The 17446-nt window shown below is 34.8% G+C and overlaps 1 long non-coding RNA gene across 1 annotated transcript in view; it reads right to left on the bottom strand.

Moving 5' to 3' along the window:
* Window positions 1-252: 252 nt before the first annotated feature.
* LOC126940295 (uncharacterized) overlaps window positions 253-17446 on the bottom strand; it is a 91716-nt gene continuing 74522 nt past the window's right edge. The window contains exon 3 of the long non-coding RNA XR_007720697.1: window positions 253-411. This is a non-coding gene — a long non-coding RNA (uncharacterized LOC126940295). The remainder of the gene's footprint in view (window positions 412-17446) is intronic.

Here is a 17446-nt window from a genome sequence, read left to right as displayed (position 1 = left end):
ATCATTCCTTGTGGCATAGTGCTCAAATTATTCTTATATTTTAAATATTGTTAAATTTAAAAGGCAAAAGAGAAAAAAAGAATACAAGCGTGACTACACGAAATTAGTATTCTAAGTGTAGGACTTGTTTAGAACTTGTTTCTGCAACCATATTTAATTACACACATCTTAATAATACTTCTTAAATTTACTACCCAGTTTTCCGATTGTTATTAAAACTGTTCTCAGAAACTGGGAGTATCACATGACTGTCTTTGTATTAGTCTGTTCTCACACTGCTAATAAAGACACACCAGACACTGGGTAATTTATAAAGGAAAGAGGTCTAATTGACTCACAGTTCAGCATGGCTGAGGAAGCCTCAGGAAACTTACCAGTATTGCAGAAGGGGAAGCAAGCATGTTCTTCTTCCTGTGGCAGCAGGAAAGAGAAAAGTGAGAACCGAATGAAAGGGAAAAACCCTTATAAATTCATCGGATCTCGTGAGAACTTACTATCATGAGAATAGCATGAGGGTAATTGCCCTATGATTCAATTACCTCCCACCAGGTCCCTCCCATGACATGTGGGAAATATGAGAACTACATTCAAGATAAGATTTGGGTGGGGACACAACAAAACCCTATCAGTCTTTTAAAAGGTAAGTGAGTTGAATCCATGTGTAGTAGAAGTCATTATGAATGCTTTTATTTTAGCCAGGAAATTAGCAATGAAGTTGGTAGTAATGAATCATCAGTTTTAAGTGTTACCTTAGGATTCAGACCACTTGATTCCTAAGATAAGAGCTTTGTGGACTTGATTAAACAATGTCTTAAGGTAGCACAATTGGTATTGAAGGATATCTGGGGTGACCACAGTACCAAGTACCACATTTCATCTGGGGTTATCAAAAAGAGTTAGCAAATTGCTCGAAGTCACAAACACTTAGTAAGTCTCAGAAGCAGTATTTGATTCCAGGTGGGAGGAATTCTAAGTGGAAGAAAAACCTCCAAATTGAGTGTCCCCATACTTGTCCAAGGCACTGATATGGAACACTTAAAAATGTGGATCTTGAAGTTAGGCTACTTGGCTTAAATTCCCCAGGAAACCACTGGCCAGCTGCTAGCCTTTGCACACAGGTCTCTAAATTCACAGGCTAACATCCCCCTATCTGCAATTCCAAAATTCAGTAGCTTTGACGTATCAAAGACTGTAGAGGTTTGGTACAAATTTACTTGGTGTCCTTTAAAATGAAATTTAAATTTTTTATTAACTCTGTTACCTATGCATATCCAAATGTTTCATACAGACATGCTAATATTTTTATTCATATGTTTCTCAATATGTTTGACTGTACTGCTGTAGATACCTCTAGAGTTGTTATCAAATAGAGAGTAAATCGATCACATCATATTTCTAAAATATTTTGTATGCTCTACATGTCTAGTTTAAATAATTCTGCATAGTACATTTTTGGTCCTTTTTGATCAATTGTAGAATTGGAGGAAAAAAGTATCTCTCATATAGAATTTTCATGGCAATTAAAATAATGTAGATTAGTTACTGAGCTCAATATCTGCCTCTTATTTTAATTACTCAGTCCACATTTACTATCATTAATATACTCTCAGGGTAAAAGTCAAAACTGACTTTTAAAGAAACTCTTATAGGATATTCTAAGTAACTTGAAATTTCTATCTGACCCAGATCATTGCCCTACTTCCATTTCTTTAGCATACAGATGGCCAATGTCTATAAAGAAAATCACATAAAATGAAAAAAATAAGGTTAACTTGAGATAGATAATCTTTCTCAGCATCAAGATTTATAAAAGAGTGGTATGATATCTTCAGACTATGCAAAGATTCCAGAACTACCTGACCTAGGGTTTTAATTTTTTAAATTTTATTAATTTTATTTTATTTTTGTTTTTTTGTCAGGAGGTCAGGCAAAAATGTAACCATAAAGGACAAATTCTAAAATAAGAAACTCAAATCTCAAGTTTCAAAATAGGAAGACTTATTTGATGGTGAAAACTAGGAGCAAATATAAGAAAAGTCAAAATAAATAATGCATGCTTGCTGTTTCTGTGGGGACAAAAGATCAAGTACTGAGTGCTGTACCCACTTGGAATAGGATAGGCAGCTGGTAAGAGGCCTCCTGATGGTCCCTGCCTCCTGGTACTTACACCCTTGAGTAATTCTTTCCTCTTGAAAGTGGGCTACATTTAGATGTTTCCTTCTCATGAAAAGAGTATGGCAGAAGTCAGTTTCAAGTATAGGTTGGAAAAGGACCATGTCTTTCATCTTGTGTCCTGTTTCTCCCTTGCTTGCTCTGAGATAAGCCAGCTGTCATTATGTGCTCTGTAGTAAGGAGAGGCATTAAGTGGAGAGGCCCTGAGTCCGTGAGAAACTCAGGGCTTCTGCCTACCATCAGGTTTGGAATTCTGCCAACAACTGCATTCCAGCCTGTAGCTTATCAAAGATCAGGAACCAGAGGCACTCAGCTAAGCAACATTTGGAATCTTGGTCCACAGAAATGGACAAGTAGTAAATGTTTGCAAGCTTAAGTCATGAAGCTTTGGGATAATTGTTTACATGGCAATAAAAAATATTTAACTATAGAGATAATGCTACATGTCTTCTGTTATGGAACTGAATATAATTTTTATGTATATGAATAAAGCTAAAATGGATAGTGTAGTTGGAGGTGACAAAAGAAATAGTATAGTGTGAGTTAAGTGCTAGTACAAAGAAATATATGTGTTCTAATTTTTAAATGGATGTTATAGTGGAGTAAAAATACTATTTAGATTTCAAAAGTTACGAAATGTAAATATAAGAATATGATTTGTCAATAATGCGCACTAAATGAAACCAAATAACATAAAATAGTGCACAAATAATGCATAATGAAACATGGATATTATTAAGAATAATAATGAAGAGAAAGAGGAAGGGGGAAGTAGCTAACATCACAATTTTGTTATTGCTGTATTAGTCAATTTTCATACTGCTATGAAGAAATACACAAGACTGGGTAATTTATAAAGAAAAAGAGGTTTAATAGACTCAGAATTCCACATGGCTGAAGAGGCCTCACAATCATGGCAGAAGGCAAAGGACAGGCAAAGACACATCTTACATGGCAGCAGGCAAAGAAAGCATGTGCAAGAGAACTGTTCTTTATAAAAGGAACAGATCTCATGAGACTTATTCACTCTCACGAGACTAGCACAGGAATAACCCACCCCCTTGATTCAGTTACCTCCTATCTGGTACTTCCCGTGTGGAGTTTATGGGAGCTACAATTCAAGGTGAGATTTGAGTGGGGACACTGCAAAACCGTATCAATTGCTGTCCATCTTTTTAGCCCTTTATATTCATTAACTAATTCAATCCTCACAACAACCCTAGAAAAACTGTGATTGATTGATTGATTGATTGATTGATTTTGAGATGGAATCTCACTCTGTTACCCAGACTAGAGTGCAATGTCACGATCTCAGCTCACTGCAACCTCTGCCTCCAGGGTTCACGCAATTCTCCTGTCTCAGCCTCCTGAGTAGCTGGGATTACAGGTGCCCACTATGAGGCCTGGCTAATTTTTTGCATTTTGAATAGAGACGGGGTTTTACCATGTTGGCCAGGCTGGTCTTGAACTCCTGACCTCAGGTGATCCACCTGCCTCGGCCTCCTAAAGTGCTGGGATTACAGGCGTGAGCCACCGTGCCCGGCCCAATGTGTGCTATTTTTATCTCCATTTTATAGATGAGAACAGTAAAAAAAAAAAGGTACTATACAATAAAACTCATGTTATAGTTAAGTATGTGCTCAGAAAAATAAACCCTCAAATGTTCGTTAAAGAGTAAAATAAATTAACAATGTTAAAAAAAAAAAAAAAAAAAACCAGAAAGAAAAGCACCAGAGAGGAATCTGCTTTCTCCTTTCTCTATCTGGTATCTGGAATTCTCTCCCCAGCAGCCCTATCTTTACCCACATGCCCATCTTTCCTTTATCTTCTTATTGGTCTACATCACTTCCTCCCATGAACTTCTCTGAACACCAAAACTAAAATATCCTTCTTGTGGTCTCCTTTTTTCTCTTTAAATCTTTGATAATTCAGGTACATTAAGTTAATCATATCCCTTATTTATTAGTCATTATCTCTCAGAAATTTATAATTATCCTCCTTTAGTGGTCTGTGAGTGCCTCTAGGTACTCAGTTTAGTTTGTATCACTTTCATTACTTTTCTCTTTCATGTTATCCTCAATCTCTATCTATTCCTCATTAGTCACCACATACAGTACTCTTGACAAGAACCATAATGGATTAATTTAGGTCTTGTAATTGTACCTATAAGTAGGATAAAAAGGCTTATTCTTAGAAAAAGAAATTCAATGCACTTTAAAAACTAATTCTAAGTAAACACAAAATATAGACTAAATGTTAAACTCTTTTGGGATTAAGAAGTTAGCTTATTCATTACTACCACCATTGATTGTATTAAAAATTGTATTCATATGTTTACAGTAGCTATTTCATCTGCCATTTCTTTGTTGATGATAAAAAATATCTTGTCAGAAAGTTTGAGTCATAAATACATCAAGTTTACCACATAATTATTTAAGAAAAAGTTTAGCACATAATTATTTAAGCAGTAAAAAAATTAGGCAGTTCAGAAATATAAGTACATTGCAGAAAAATATGTTCCAAAATCAGACCATTTAGATACGAATTTTTTGGTTTTTGTTTTTTCTTTGTTTTTGAGACAGAGTCTAGCTCTGTCGCCCAGTCTGGAGTGCAGTGGCACAATCTTCGCTCACTGCAAGCTCCACCTCCCAGGTTCACGCTATTCTCCTGCCTCAGCCTCCCGACTAGCTGGGACTACAGGCACCCGCCACCACGCCTGGCTAATTTTTTTGTATTTTTAATAGAGACAGAGTTTCACCTTGTTAGCCAGGATGGTCTCGATCTCCTGACCTTGTGATTTTCCCACCTTGACCTCCCAAAGTGTAGCTATGGGTTTTTTGGTAAGAATTTTCTTTGGTAAATAGAATTTTTATGAAAATTAATATTTTTGCAGTAGCAAAAAAATTAGTAGCATGGGAACCATTATGATCGTTGGTATTATAGGTGAAACAGTTCTAAATAAAATTCAAAGATGAGGAAAGAAAATATTATATTGTATATTCTGAGTTATTTTATTTTTTTCTTTTATCCCTCAAACATATCTACAGTTGATAAAATGGCAAGGCTTACTTTGATATGTAAAGAACTGCAGACAGATGATATCTACAGAGGTAATCAAAAAGGAACTAGCAATAATAACTTATAGCAGCACTTGGAGAAATTCTATGGTCCCTCCAAAGGAAAGTTGGCCTTAACGCTGGAAGTAAGCAATTTATTTATTGATGTTGCAAAACAAAAGGCACCATATGCTTCTGATAAATAAATACAATTTATACATTTTTAATATGTTCTTTTGTTCAATCCTTATTTACATAACTGAAACCTCAGGGCTTCAGAACTACACAAAACACCTATCCTTTTCATTTAGCATTTCCTATAAAGAAAATCATTTATAGTTAAAATTGTATGTCACACAAATCATTTTCTTAACAAGCAAACAAAATATTTTATTTTTTTCATCCCCTAGATTTTCTGTAAAAATGTTTGTGTCTCCTAAAAAGCTTGGAGCAATGTGATTTCATATGACTATCTGTTCTTTTGCCACTGTTATGTTTATGTGATTTAGTGTCTGTAGATGTAATAATATTTTCATGGATGAAACTGACCATCCATCTCTTTATTCATCCTTCCCTCAACTTTTTCCAAGAATAAAAATAAAAGAAAAAAGATGATCCTTGAAACAAAGTAATTAGAAAAACTGAGTTTTACTGTGAAATTTATTTCATATGACTGACGAAAAAGAACAAAAAAACTAGAAGAAATACTGCAAGTATGCTATCATTACTGAATCTAATAGAGGTCCCATATTGAACTGCAAACTTTGAGCTACAAAACCATTTGAATCCAAACTGATAAAACAGAAAATATATTAACATACATTTCCCTATCTGGTCAGAATAAACTTTCTGAAAATGGATAAATACTGAGAATTAGAAAAAATATTAATTAGCTTAATGTGATAAATATATATTTAGTATACAGGCTGACCAATAAAAAAAGCCAACATACACTCTTCAAGAAGCTCTTTTGTTCATATTCCCTGGTAATAAACATTTCAGGTGCCAAAAAATTAAATGAAGAATCTTGAAATCTATATTTTGCACAGAAATCTGTTTGGGCGGAAAAAGGCAAATTTAAGCCTAAAACAATCGCAATTTTTAAGAAGATAAAATTAGAACAAACTACGGAATTCTAGAAACCAAAATGTTAAGTTTGTAGATGAGGAATCAGATACCCAGTGAGATTAAATGACTTCGTTAAAGGCATGGGCAGCAAATTCATTAAAATCCAGATTTCTCAGTTCAAGTTCACGTGGTTTTTACTTGTTCAAAGAGACTGTTCTATTTCAGGACCAGTAAAATTAGGTAGAGTCCTGAAACTAATTCTTTAGGGAGTAGCCATTAACATGCTTTGTAGTTTCTAATATACAATGTTAAAGCAATTTCAGAGTAAGTCACATATAAAAGATAGTTTGCAAACTTAAGGGGTAAAAACTAACCTTTGAACAAAAAAATTTTTGCAAAAAAGTTGAAAAGAGTTTCCTCTCTTTGTGAATAACATATTAGTTGAGATAATTGTCCACTTTGTTCACTGAAATAATACATTTTTCTCTACTATGGGACATGTTCTACATACTTTTAAATACATAAAATGAGAAAATGTGTTATAATTCCAATATTTCTTAAAGATTTCTGAAAAAAATGGGAAAAATATGCATAAAGTATTGGTTTTTCACTGTAGGATGAAAAAATGAAAATAGAACATAGGGAAAATGAAAACTAAAACACATAAATTTGTTATAAATATAAAGACTTTCATATGCAATAGTTCGGTGATGTATAAAACACAATTACGTAATATCCATTCTAAACTCCCAAGTAGAAAACCTACATTTGAGAGTAAGTGTGGATTTTTAAAATGTAAACTATAGATGTAGCAAATATATTTTGAAAGACAGAATATCCAATTGTACTATAAAATAAATATCTGATATATTAATATTTAGAATGTATTTTTAATCTATGTAAAATGTTATATTCAGTCATGACACACCAATTTACCATGCATTTCCATGTCATTACTAGATATTCTTGGACCTCAAAAATGAACCAAACAATGAAAAATAAGAAACACACATCTGTTTTCAAGGATCTCAGACCTCAGGATCTATTCTAGGGAGTAGACAATTACCAGGAAAATTAAATTAAATGAAAATAGAACATGGTAAGTAGTGATGAGTATTAATCTTCAACAAGGAGTGATAGAGATACTCAGTGGGAAGGTGGAAATTTTAGGCATGGAGTAAAAAGGGACTCACTGGAAGGGTGACACTGAAGTCAAGAGGTGGCCTATTGAAGAATGTGGATCTCTGGGGAAAACATTAGGCAATGGAAAGAAAAAGTACAGTGTAAGGAGATGTTATAGAAAATGGTTTATTTAAGGAACAAACAGCCAACAAAGCAGTGCATCTAAAGAGGTTAACAAGCAGAGAAAAACTATGAGAAGAAAAAATATGAAGTTCTAGAGCATTGTAAGGATGTTTAACTATGAGGAACCCATTGCAATTTTTTGTGGAGAGCAATGGCTGTCAACATTTAGTTGCATTAAAATTACCTGAAAGGACTGTCAAAAATACTGCAGAGCTCTCTCTCTAGAATTTCTGATTCAGTAGTTCTAGAATCTGTCTCCGAAATGTATTTTTGGATCAATGGCCACACTAAATATCATGGGCATGGAAGAGCAACATGACATGTTTTAATCCAATTGATCTGGTTTACTTTTGGCAATAGACTAAAGCAGGTCAAGGATAAAGCAAAGGTGGCAAACTTCTTTCTCTGAAGATTGTGGCTGAATTTAGTCTCAGGTTTACATGGTTTAGTTGTATTGTGTTTGTGTGTGTGAGTAGTGTATGTGTGTGTGTGTGTGTGATTTTCAAAAGACTATAGAGGCTACTTCCAGGGCAATCCTCAATCATGGTGTGGACTCCGTGTTCACCTTTTTTGCAGAAACGCATCCTCAGGGGCGTGTTGGGGTTTCACCATTCCTGGGCTGAACATAACTCAGAGGCTTCTGCACAACCTCAGGCCAAAGTCTCTGAGCCATTTACTCCAGGCAATCAGTTTGTCCCACTACCGGATAAAGTTAGTGTTACTTAGATGTCTAGATTGTAAAGAAATGATTACTTTCTTGGACCTCTGGCTACTTTCTTGAAGAAAGTCATCGTACTTAACGTTAGGTGGTCTGATATGTGATGGACATGCAAGCCTAAATGAGACTTTGGTAGGACCAATGAAACCTACAGCCAGTCAGTCTTTGAGGTTTCTGGGGAGACACTCATTTTCACTCAGTCTTGAGCTCTAGAGAGGGAGGCCTTGCTTTCCGTAGTCCACCACCTTTGGTCATAGCTTAGTAGAATTTGTGACAGCCCTTACAAACCTCCAAGAGAAGTTTAGCTGGCCATCCTTCTGGATTACTTGAAAGACTCATTGGCTATCAACGATGGGCACAATATTTGTGGCTCCTGCATCAATATATCCTGGAAAGTTCTAGATGATACCTTTTCCAATTCTGTCTGCCATTTTTACTGCCCAGACGAGAACTTCAGGCAAAATCCCTAGCTTGGTAATTTGACTGAAATTGCTACGATATGCAGATCAGAAAAAAACAACAAGAAAACACAGGATAGAATACCAGGTAATAAATATAATCGGTTTCTGACTCTTCTCTGTGAAAAGGACCTAGAGGTTTTGTAAATACAATGAAGTTTCTCCTCAAAACAATGAAAGCACTCCATTTGCCCCATTAAGAATGCTGCCTCTACCACAGGAAAATTCTTAAATGTAGCATTGAATTTGAAGATCAGTGTGGAAGGAATTGAAACAGTGATAAATTTGTAAGCCAACAAATCAGTGGAGCTGAAAAAAATGTAGGAGAGAAGAAATACATTCTGAATTTTAGCAAGTTAAATTGTTTTCACTGAGTGATCAAGAGACTATTACTAGGTAGATGCAAGATGAAGGGATGGAAATTATAAAAACTTAAAAACCTTACACAATTATCAGATCATGTATTCACATTAAAATATCTAATGAGGGAAGTAGAAAGCACATATGTGCACTCTGAACTGGAATTACTGAAGTTACATGTATTCAGCTAAATGACAGAAACTTAAAATATTCTGATTTATTTTTATTTTGATTAAAAAATATGAATTCTGTCTTCTACAAAATTCTGGGCTGGACAAAATTATTAAGCTATTTCAAGTAGATGTGATTCTGTATCTTGAAACAGCACATCCTCAGCTTAACATATTTGAGTACAGAAAGATTATGTAATATGGAAAGACAAAACACAATCTTTATTATAAAACAAGAAAGCTTTATCTCTGATCTGCTCTCCAGCTTCTAAGAAATGTAATTATGGCAGACATTACTGGGAGGTAGAATTGAGTAACAAGCCTAAATAGATGTTGAGGGGTTCTCAAGACTGTCTTGCTCAGAAATGACAGAATCAGCTATTATTTCTGGGTGATTCTTGGGCAATCGGGGGATATGCTCAGAGCAGTTATATTGTATTGAGTCCTAAGAGAATCCAGCTTCTTCCAATATTAAGACCCAGGAAGATGGGCATTTTTCTATACTATCAGTTTGGTGAAGTTCCCTATAATATTAAGAATTTATAGATTTCTTCTGTACACTTTTAATGGTTATTTTACAGAAGCCCTTTGACATTATTTTTGTAGTAGAACAGATTTCTGGAGCTCTTAAAAATCTCTTTGGTAACAGACTACGGAAGACAAAGTACCTGGAACACAACTGTTTCTTTTCATTTTCTTTCCATTTGCAAGTATAACTTAGCCAGTAAATTTAGTCTCAGTGATTTTGATTAAGTTTTACACCTTAAAAACCAGAATAGTTTCTTTTTCCTCATTTTCAGCAACTGTAAAAGCATGGTAGCAATACAAATTTCATAGATACTTTGGGTGTCGATCATCAAGTGTTTTGAGATTTTGAGATGAAATATCTGAGATTTATATTACTTAGCAAATTTATACTACTATAATTTTATGTGTCAATGTGGCTAGGCTGTATCAAAATATTTAATCAAACATTAGTCTAAATGTTGTTAGTGAAGGTATTTTTTAGACAAGACTAATATTTAAGTCAGTAGACTTTGAATAAAGCAGATTATTCTTCATAATATAGGTGGGCCTCAACCAATTAGTCAAAAGATTTAAGAGAAAAAAAGACAGAAATTTCCTGAGGAAGTGAAAAATCTCTCTGCAGTCAACCTTCTGGAGACAGGATCCTCAACATCAACTCTTCCTTGGGATCTCCAGCCTGCTGCTATTCTCTGCAGATTTTGGACTAGCAAGCATGTACAATCAGGAGAACCATTTCCTTATAATAAATCTCTCTATGTATATATCCATATATTGATATATGCACACAGACATGTACGAACATACATAAATACACACATATATTCTATTGGTTCTGTTTGTTTATCAAACCTTGATTAATACAACATCTTGTACCTTTTTTAATTATAAAAATACAATATGGCTGGGTGCGGTGGCTCACGCCTGTAATCCTGGCACTTTGGGAGGCTGAGGCGGGCACATTATGAGGTCAGGAGAGCAAGACCATCCTGGCCAACATGGTGAAACCCCATCTCTACTAAAAATATAAAAATTAACCAGGTGTGGTGGCGGGTGCCTGTAATGCCAGCTACTCAGGAGGTTGTGGCAAGAGAATTGCTTGAACCTCACTGTAGAGGTTGCAGGGAGCCGAGATCACGCCACTGCATTCCAGCCTGGTGACAAAGCGAGACTCCATCTCAAAAAAATAAATAAATAAATAAATAAAAAATAACGAGCTTGTATGGTATTACTTATTTAGACCTTCTTTTCTGAAAATTTTAGCCTTTAAGAAGTCATCACAGAAGAGAAACATCCGTCCTCCATGCCTTGATTTGAAATAGTCAAAGCAAACAATCAGTGATTTTGTTAGGTGGGAAGACTTTTATATAGAATCACTGATCTAAAAAAAAAAAAAAAAAAAAGACTCGGATAATCACGAAACATGATGAAACACTGCTACATAGCATTTAAACCTGAAATTACAATGCTTGCTAGGAAATTATGGACACCTATGCATTTGAATTAAGATATCTCAGGGGAGCCTCAGGAGTGGGCACAAAATGATCTGAAAACTACTTCCAAGTTGTGCTACATCTCACCCTGACAAGTCCTTGTGTATTTTTCCACTATGATTAAAGAATGTTAAATTACAATGCATATTGATCTTTGTGATGACACTTCACAAAGAATATTAGTCATACCAGATAAACATATCTTTTAAAGTTGTTTAGATCCATGCCCTTTGAAGCAATTTTTTATGGCTTGATAAGATGAAAATAAAAGCAAGATTTTCCGCTAACAATAAAAACTTAAAGCATATACCTCAGCTTTGGATAGTGGTTTTAAGAATTTGAGGGATTTGGCCGGGCACAGTGGTTCATGCCTTTAATCCCAGCACTTTGGGAGGCTGAGGCCAGTGGATCACCTGAAGTCGGGATTTCTAGACCAGTCTGGCCAACATGATGAAACCCCATCTCCACTAAAAAGAAATACAAAAGATTAGCCGGGCGTGGTGGCTGGAGCCTGTAATCCCAGCTACTCGGGATGCTGAGACAGGAGAATTGCTTGAACCCAGGAGGTGGAGGTTGCAGTGAGCCAAGATCATGCCACTGCACTCCAGCCTGGGCAACAAGAGTGAAATTCTGTCTCAAAAAAAAACATATTTGGGGTATTCAAATAGTATGTTTAAGGAATAATTATGAAATTCAGTGTTAATAAAGCCCACAATGTGAAATAAATAAATCAATTGATGTTTAAAAGAGTTATGAGTCCAAAAAAACACCAAGTGTGATGAACAAGAGATTGTTAATACTATCCTTTTGGAAAAGGCTAGATGCAGGAATCTACATAAACAGAAATTAGTCAATTAAGGCAAAATAAGCTACAATTAGCTATTCTTCTCAATATATTGCTTATTAAAAAAATAATAGGAGGAGGTCAATAAATTGTGTCTGTTGACTGTTACTTCTCTTATGTACATCAGAGCCCTTAACCACTTAATATATTTTCTAGCCTAAAGACCATTGCAAAACTGCTATTCAGTTCCCCGTTTGGTGAATATGAAAGTTAAGAGCAATCTTCCTTTAACTGCCTATTGCATACATGGTACTTGATGGTAGTAAGCTATCATCATTAAGACCTTAGTTTGCGGAACCATTAGACTTAATGCCGAAGTTAAGTGTGTGAACTCACAATAGTAGCCACCCCTCAACCCCTCTAGTTGCTACAGTTGGATATTCATTTGGATTGTGTTATTTAGGCATGTAATTGCATTTTATGTGGAATCATTGCAATGCATTCAATATTATTGAAAGTCATTTGTGGCAACAAGAGTGTAAGTGGTAAGACTAAATTTATGCTTTGATTATCTGATATCAGATTTTCATGCAAACAACGACATTATCTGCACAGTACAACTTTTCCTGACTTTGCCCTTTTTCTCTCTTCATTACCTGCTAGTTTACTTGCAAAGTGTTTTTGCCATCTGCAATTGGTGGCTACTGTCCTATAATAAATCAGAGTTCTAAATAAGAACTTTTCAAACAAGGATTCAGAGAATTTGGTATCTTGGCTTGTCAGATGCAAAGCTTTGAGGATAACTTGTGTACTTTACTATTGTATAAAGTAGAAAAATTAAGAGTTCCAGAACCCAGAAAAAGAAAAAACAAAACAAACAAGCAAACAAAAACAAAAAAGAAAGGATGAGAGCTAAGACAGGGGAAGTCACAGAGAGAAATACAGACAACAAACTGGGTCCTATGTACATTTGTCCTTGATATTCAACCATTTTTCTTGACTTGAGTTTTATGATATGTCCAAGAATATTTTTTATCTTTCTTTTAAGTCACGTGCAAATGAATGACACTCTAGACACTGTTATTTCCCTCATTCCAAAACACAATCATGGGCCACAATTGAGAAACTTTCAACAATATTTTTACCCACAAGAGGAAATATAAAATGACTTTTAATAATAGGCGGGCAATCACTTAAGATGTTGAGAAAAGTTTTGGCCATCCACTTATTTTTTAATGCTGTATTCAGAGGGCATTATTTGATGTTGAAATTCTAATTTTCATGTATCTGTACTTGTATGCTGGCATAGGCTAATATATGTTATTGCTCACTACTTATCACTTCTTGTGACTATCACTTCTCTTGCATTGGACCTGATGATTGATTTTTCATGCCAATAGTGTACAACTCTTTAAATAAACTAGGGAAAGGATTAACCCACTTTCCTCGATCACAGGCAGGGAGATATTTTTCACTTTCTCAGTCCATCACTGGGTAAATCTGGAGTGGTTCTAACACCTCACCACATTTTTCAATGGGGCTAAAACTAGAGCCCTGAGTTAATGTAATATTGCATTTCAATCATCATCTTAGTTTGTATTTTTATATTATTAATTTTGAACAGAGTTCAAACATAGGAAAAGTTTTCACCCACCACCATCAATATCAAACATTGTTTCAGGAAGATGATAAAGTATGATCAGCGAGATGATGTAAACTTAGTGGAAATATAATTTACGGGTTTATTGTATTTGCAGTAAGATTATAAAGTCATTCATGTATATGATGAATACAACATGATGACATGGGTTGATAGAGGAGGAGAATGGGGCAAGATACCTCAGTCTTCAATAATGGATTTTTTCATTAATCTGTGTAATGCATGAAAAATGTCTTCTATATTTTGGTTTTGACTTTTTCATTTAATTAAACAATATATAAAATATTTGAAATTCATTTTACAAAACAGTATATGAAATATGATTTTGTGCTTATGTTGTACAAAATAAATTTAAAATGCTAAAAAGTGTTAATTTTCTATGCACAGACACGTTTTCCGAATATCTAAACTTTTATTGTTTATATTATTTTAACTTCACTCTTATGAATGCTTTCTGTTTTTAAGACAAAGGTATTAGTCCATTCTCATACTGCTATAAAGAACTACCTGAGACTAGGTAATTTATAAGGAAAAGAGGTTTAGTTGGCTCACAGTTCCACAGGCTGTACAGGAAGCATGGCTGGGAGGCCTCAGGAAACTAACAATCATGGCAGAAAGTGAAGGGGAAGCAGGCACATCTTACATGGCCAGAGCAGGAGGAAGAGAGTGAAGCGGGAGGTACTACACACTTTTAAACAACAAGATCTCATGAGAGCTCACTATCACAAGAACAGCAAGGTGGAAATCGGCCCATGATTCAATCACCTTCCACCAGGCGGGGGACACAAACCCAAATCATATCAACAAACATGCCTTTCATAAAATTTAAAATTAAGTCAAAGACAAAATAACAACATTGGTGAGAATGAATGAAACAGGCAATATCATACATGTGTAGGATTTTCTGGTATAATAGATAAAACAGTTATTGTATGCATGCAAATTTTTACAATATATTTTATTTGATACTTATATATTATACACTATAGATAATGTATAACATATAATGTATAAAATTTATTGCACATATTACATATATTGTATATATTATTCATATATATTAAAATAAATACTATATGCTATTATAATAGTCTGTGATAGACAAGTTATGTGTAAATAATTAAAATATTTAAAGAGAGATTTGAAGATATTTTTAAAAAGCCAAATCTCAATTAATTTCTCTCTAAGGGTTGAATATAAATATCACCAGAAACCTTTGAAAAATGTTTTAGTAGATTTTTACACATTAAGAACAAAACATGATTACGCAACTTTTAAGATGGTTTATAATCGCACATTTTAAAATACATACATTGAAGAAAAATACGAGGGAGCCAGAGCTATGGAGATAAAAAGGATAGAAAGAAGGCCAGAATGTTAATATACTAAAAGAAGCAAATAAATATTGAATAATTACTGTGGTTAAATTTGTGAGTACTTTAATCCCAGTACTTTTCTTGGTTTTACTTCTTTAATATTTAACAGTTGTGTGTCCTTGAGTAAATTGCTTAAGTCTCTGCTGTAGCTTCTTTTTATATAACGTAAATATAATTGTACTTAACAAATGGAGTTCTCTTGAAAATAACTGAGAAAATATAATGCAATTGTGGTGTAAGGATATATACATAACATTGCTTTTTCCTTCCCGGTTCCTGGTTCCTAACACCCATAGCCCTTGCTATAATTGTCTTTTGTTATAATGTTTTGTGTGCCTGGCCTCAGGAGCAGGCCTCAGGAATGAGAATCTTTCTGACCTTCTCTTGCCCTCCTTTCACCTGCCCCATAGCAGGACTTTAAACTTCCCCGGCCTGCCTTTCTGATTGCAGGTCATAAGACTCCCATTCTAGAGAAGAACCTGCCCCATACCCTTGGAGAAGGATGCTGCCATCATGAAGCTTCCATGCAAACCCAGGAGGACTGGGTTCAGAGTGCCTCCTGATAACCAAACCCATGAAGGTTCCTGGAGGGCGGTGCACCCAGAGGTGACATGTAAGTGCTGCCCTGTCCCCCATACTTTGCCCTGTGCATCTCTGCATCTTTATCTTTTAGAATATCCTCTAGAATAAACTGGGAAACATCAGTGCTTCTCTGAGTCCTGTGAACTGCTCCAGTAAATTAATCAAACATAAAGAAGGGGTTCTAGGAACCCTAACTTGAAGCCATTTGGTCAGAAGTTGCGGAGGCTTACACTTGTTACTGGTGTCTGAAGAAGGGTCAGTTTGGGGGACTGAGACCCCAGTCTGTGGGATCTGACATTATCTCCAGGTAGATATTGTTGGAATTGAATGGAGGAAACCCAGTTGGTGTCCACTACAAAACTGATTTCTTGCTTGCTGGTGGGAAGATATCACTACATATTTTGAGGTCACAGAAGTATTCTATGTAGTTGTGTTGGTGTGAGATCACAGGGAACACACAGTTTGAGAGCTTTTCCAAAACTACAACACAGTATAATTCAGTAGTCCAAAAAGAAAGCAAAAATAAAACTTCAATACATAATTACAACAAAAATATTTTTTCTACATAATTTGCATTATTTTTATAATTAGAAAAGATACCTGAGCTAAGGTTATTTTATCATTTATCTAATATCAAGTTTCTTGGATATCATTGGTTCAATTTAGGATTTGGAAGTATATTTTGCCTAACTGGCAACTCACTATTGTTAGTTGCAGAATTCTTATCATGCTCGTGATTGGTCAATGAGTTCCACTATGTGCTTATATATTTGATTGTATTTTTACATATAATTTATATTAAATGCTTTATGTAAAGGTAAATTCTTGCTACTATTTTTGCTAAGGGAGAAAGGCCATAAATCGGTAGATTAGGCCTGTTGATGGCCCATTCACACAGTCATATGCAGCATAATGAAGTTTCAGTCAAGCAGGGACTGTATATACAATGGTGGTCTCATAAGGTTACGATGTAGCTGAAAAATTTCAAGCACCTTGAGACATCATAGCCATCTTAATTTTGTAGCACAATCCATTACTCACGTGTTTGTGGTGGTGATGCTGGTGTTAATAAACCTATTGTTCTGCCAGTGGTATAAAAACAGGACACATGAGATCATGGACAGTCCACAATACTTGATAATGGTAATAAACGATAATGTTACTAGTTTACGTATTTAGCATATTTTATTTTTATTTTATAGTGCAATCCTTCTACTTATAAAAATTGTGAACTGTAAAACAGCTTCAGGTGGTATTCCAGAAGGAAGCATTATTATCACAGGAGATGACAGCTTCATACCTATTATGGTCCCTGAAGACCTTCCAGAGGGGCAAGATGTGCCGATGGAAGACAGTGGTAATGATGATTCTGACCCTATGTGGGCCTAGGCTAATGTATGTGTTTGGGTCTTAATTTTTAACAAAACAGTTTAAAATTATTTTAAATACAAAAATAAGAATAGGAATATAAAGAAAAAATATTTTTGTAAAGTTGTATAATTTGTGTTTCAAGCTGAGTTGTTACAAAAGAGGCAAAAGTTTAAAAAAAAAGTTTTAAAGTTTATAAAGTAAGAACAGTTTAAATGAGCTAAGTTTAATTTATTATTGAAGAAAAAAATTAAATACATTTTGTGTATCCTAAGTATACAGTGTTTATAAAGTCTATAGTAGTGTACAGTAATGTCCTAGGCATTCACATTCACTCACCCCTCACTGTCT

Source organism: Macaca thibetana, chromosome 17 (assembly GCF_024542745.1).
Source record: "Macaca thibetana thibetana isolate TM-01 chromosome 17, ASM2454274v1, whole genome shotgun sequence".
Classification (NCBI taxonomy): Eukaryota; Metazoa; Chordata; class Mammalia; order Primates; family Cercopithecidae; genus Macaca; species Macaca thibetana.
Note: the sequence above shows the minus strand (reverse complement) of the source record. Positions and strands in the feature narration are given on the sequence as shown.